The sequence below is a fragment of the Frankliniella occidentalis genome, unplaced genomic scaffold (genome assembly GCF_000697945.3).
Source record: "Frankliniella occidentalis isolate FOCC.00 unplaced genomic scaffold, Focc_3.1 Scaffold238, whole genome shotgun sequence".
Taxonomy (NCBI): Eukaryota; Metazoa; Arthropoda; class Insecta; order Thysanoptera; family Thripidae; genus Frankliniella; species Frankliniella occidentalis.
In genome coordinates, this window is record NW_026267364.1 from 269431 (window position 1) to 273554 (window position 4124).

Here is a 4124-nt window from a genome sequence, read left to right on the forward strand (position 1 = left end):
CCCCGCCCGCCCCACAGCAGCGGCGCCCGGGCCTGCGCGCGCCCCCGGAGGCACGCCCCCTCGGGGACTTCTTACACCCGGAGGAGGAAGTGTCTCCCTCGCAGACCGACCGCCTGGCGGTCTCGAGGATGTATACTGTATACTGCAGGACGTGGCCTGGATCAAGTAGTGCTGCACAACACAACCCCGCGGATAACAGTCTGTTCCTCTTTCGACAAACGCTCCTCTTCGAGCGCTGCCGCTCTCACTTCTAGCTCGCACGAACCTCGACCCTGCTGGCGACGGATCGCTCGCGCCGGCCGCTGTTTGCAAATAAGTTGTTATCACTCCTGGCACAGTGCGGGCCCGGCCGCTGCGGCCCGGCCCGGATGGGGGCGGCGGTATGAGTAAAGATGACCTCTCCCCCCGCCCCTCCCCGCCCCCTCCCTCTCCCGGCCAAGCCCCCGGACCGCGCTCACGCCCCGTGCTTGTTTCCGGCCGTCCCGTGTCCGGTTCCGTTCTGGCCCACTATTGTTGCCAAGTCACTCCATAAATTGCACGCGTTTCGACGCCCTGCCCGGGGCGGGGGCTGCTGCAGGGTGCGGGGGAGGAGAAAGGGAGAGGGAGAGAGCTTCACACCCTGCCCGGTCCGAGCGCACTCCCCCCTCTCGGTCGCTGCGCTCCGGCGGGCGCCTGCAGAGCCCGTGCGCCGCGATGCATAGGTGTGCGTTGGGTGGCCTATCGCGCGGCTGAGGCGGACACCGTGTCGGTTGGGTTGCCTACTTCGACGGCACTCAGCGACAACCGAAGGCGGCGCAGGCCGCTGGATGATGATCGCATTTTTTGAAACAGGAAATAATCCGGGCTGTGGGAACGAGGAGAAGTTTGAGGACGGCACGTCGGGGTTCTGCCCTGCGCCTGCACAATAGCGGCGCGAACAAGGGTCCCGATGGTCCCGGCGAGGCACTACCGAGGCTGCCCCGCGCCCCGCACCCCGCGCTATACGAGGGATTTGGCAAGGCTGCTTGCTATTCGAGCCGCGGACGGTTGGCTCGTTACACGGTGGTGGGGCCCGGCTGGCCGGCCGGCCACGGGGCGGGGAGGGGCGGGGCGGGGTCTCCGGGGGCACCTGCCCGCCCAGCCCCGCCACCCTCCCACCGACCTACTCGCGCTCTGAGGGTGAGCACCGGTGAGCACAGCCCCGACCCCCGCGGCCACATCGCCGACCTCCGCCGACGTCCACTGACCGCGGCGCAGCAGTTCGTCCCGATAATAATTTTGTGCTGCTATGCATATTGGCCCTTTCCGACTGCGGGCAGCCCGTCCCATCGGGACGCCCTCGGCGCGCCGCGCCCAGCCCTGCCCTCCGAGTCGCAGGTCGCTGGACGCTGTTCAACCGCGTTTTAGATAGGGCCTGCCTGCGCTGTCCCACCTCAAAGAGGGGCAGCTTGGGGGCTGCTCCTTCTTGGGCTGGGGGTGTGGGTAAGTAGCGGAGGCTCACGTGAGTCGCCGTGAAAGCTTAGAGGTCTTTTGAGGCCTGAGCATATATGACCATGACCCCGCCCGCCGGGCCCCCCGCGGCAGGAGGCGACCCACCGGACCAGAAGAAGTCGATACAGGCCGTCGGCGAGGAGGAGGGGCCACGGCCCGGCCGCAGAGAGGGAAGGGTTGCGGCAGCCAGGCATTCGGGAGGAAGAGAAAATTATGATTGCGGTGGCGGCCTGGCCCCTCGGGAAAGTTTTGTATTCGGCTGGAGCGAGAGACGAGGATCACGGGGAGGGGTCGTGGTGCACGGCCCCGCGATGCACCGCTGCAGGAACCGAACTGACCCCGGACCAGCCGACCGGCCGGGCGGTCTTCTGCACCAGCGGGCGGAGCGTGTCCGGGTCCGCGCCGAGGGCACGGCGGGGGTGAGCGGGGTTACAGAACAGGACGCCTGCCGCAGCCTGGGCAGCGGGGGCAACGCGAGGCCGAGTCACCTGATTCGTCATTTTGTGAGTTGTTCCTCTATTACTTTTGTTTTCGGGCAAATAACAAAACGCCCCGTTGCCGTCGCGCAAGATGCCGCGACTTTTACCCCTTGTTCCTCCTCCTCCCACCACTTTCAGCGCCACACAATATCATCGCGCCCCACCCTGCGCCCCGCCAAGCGCCCCACACAATTACTCGGGGAGTGGATTAAGTTGATGAGTTTGGCAGCGGCACGCATTGTAAGGCGATTGCTGCTCCTGCTCCGCGCAGCTGAGGAAAGGAGAGCAGGCCTCGGAGCAGGCCCGGCGTCCCGCCACCCGCACCCGCCCTACACACCAACTCCGTTATTGTAGACTTCGTCTTTGAAAAGTGGCGGCACTCTGCCAGCCAACACTCTTAGAAACACTGGAAAAACAAATGTAGGACTCGAAGGGTTTTCAATACATTTACTAAGGCATTAAAAATTGTTACCCCTGTAATGGCATGAAAACTGCCCAAAGGTGTTAATATTTATGCCTTTGGAACTTTCGTGCCTTTGTAAAGGCATTAAAATTTAACACCCCTAGAAAGGCACTAAGCTCTACCTTTGCTTTTCTAGTGAATCTGATGAATAACACCCTTCATGTTTGGAATATTTTGGTACAGACCAAGAAAGTTTTTTCGTATAACGAATCTTTTCTTTTTGTAATTAGAAGAATTTATTAAGTTGAGCATGTCCTGGTCTGAACAAGTCATGTCCTAAAATAAAACTCAACTTTTTGGATTCACCACCCCGTGCATCGCCAGTGGATGCGATCTGAGATCACATGAAAGTGTAGGCAACCTCAAACAAGAAAATGAACACTTTCGACTCTGTACATTTTATAGCGGTGCACTCTCATCAAAAATACTTCACACTATAAGATTATCACATAGTTATACTTGCGATCTTTTATGACATCTATACATATCAATGCACGATGTACATTAAAGACATAGTTATTTATTCATCATTTGTGACACCTAACCTGCTACGGGAAACGAACGTGAATCAGAATGTGTGATCTATGAAACGGAAAAGGAGGGATGATTTGAATGACCGGTAGGAACAAGACAAGAAGCTTCAAGAAGACTGGCAGACTAATAATATGTTCTAATATGTCACAGCAATTGATTGAATAAAAGCAAAGATAACTGGCCGACGTTCGGCGTTCGGCTAACGCCACTGTGAATGTAAAACAAAAATTAAGTTTGCGTGAGAGTGACACTTATTTCTTTAGACAAAATTTTAAAACTTGACGACATACCCAGCGGACAAGAAAAATATCAGACCGATATCAGAACAATATCAGCAGATATCAGAAAATCAAGTAATAATTTAGGACTTAACATGCCCAGTTAGTAGGCAAAGAAATATCATACCGGTATCAGAAAAACAATCAGATATGAGAAAATCAAGTAATATGTTACAAATCGACATACCAAGAGGGCAAAGAACAAGGCAAAGAAATATCAGACCAATATCAGAAACAATATCAGACATCAACAAATTTTGGGATTTCATAAGATAGTAAAAATGTGGTCCTGAAATCGACAACATTTCTTATATTTTTTATCGTTCTGGTATCTCATTGGTCACTAGGTAAACTCTGCCAGTACTAAGTATACTTGGGTGTCCACTAATAATGTCAGTAAACTGACAACAAAGAACAAGTCAGTTAGTATGAGAAAATGTCTTCTGGTAGATAACGAATCATAAAATTTAAGTAAAATACCATCATTTATTTTGATAATTTCAATTAAATCTTACGTTTTAGGGAATGCAAATTAATTTATCTTAGCAAAAGTTACTCTAAAAATACACAATTATTGTTTTACAAATTTTTCCAATATCCAAATTACTTTTATTAATGACATGTGCTCAACTGCCCTGTCGTGACAGCTCCTAATCCTATATTAATAACAATTTTGGGATCAGTTTCTCCCTACAAGTCCTATCACAATATGAACGAAATTCTTCATATTACGATCGAAAAGATACATAATGCGAATGACTTTATTTCGCACAGAAATTCATTTTATGAACAAAAGCACCGTAATAAGACGTAGTCATTATAACGACATTCGTTTGTGCGTGTGTTTATTTGCACCGGGTGTATTCGAGCGTAAGCTTCAGTGTGCGGATCCTACTCCCT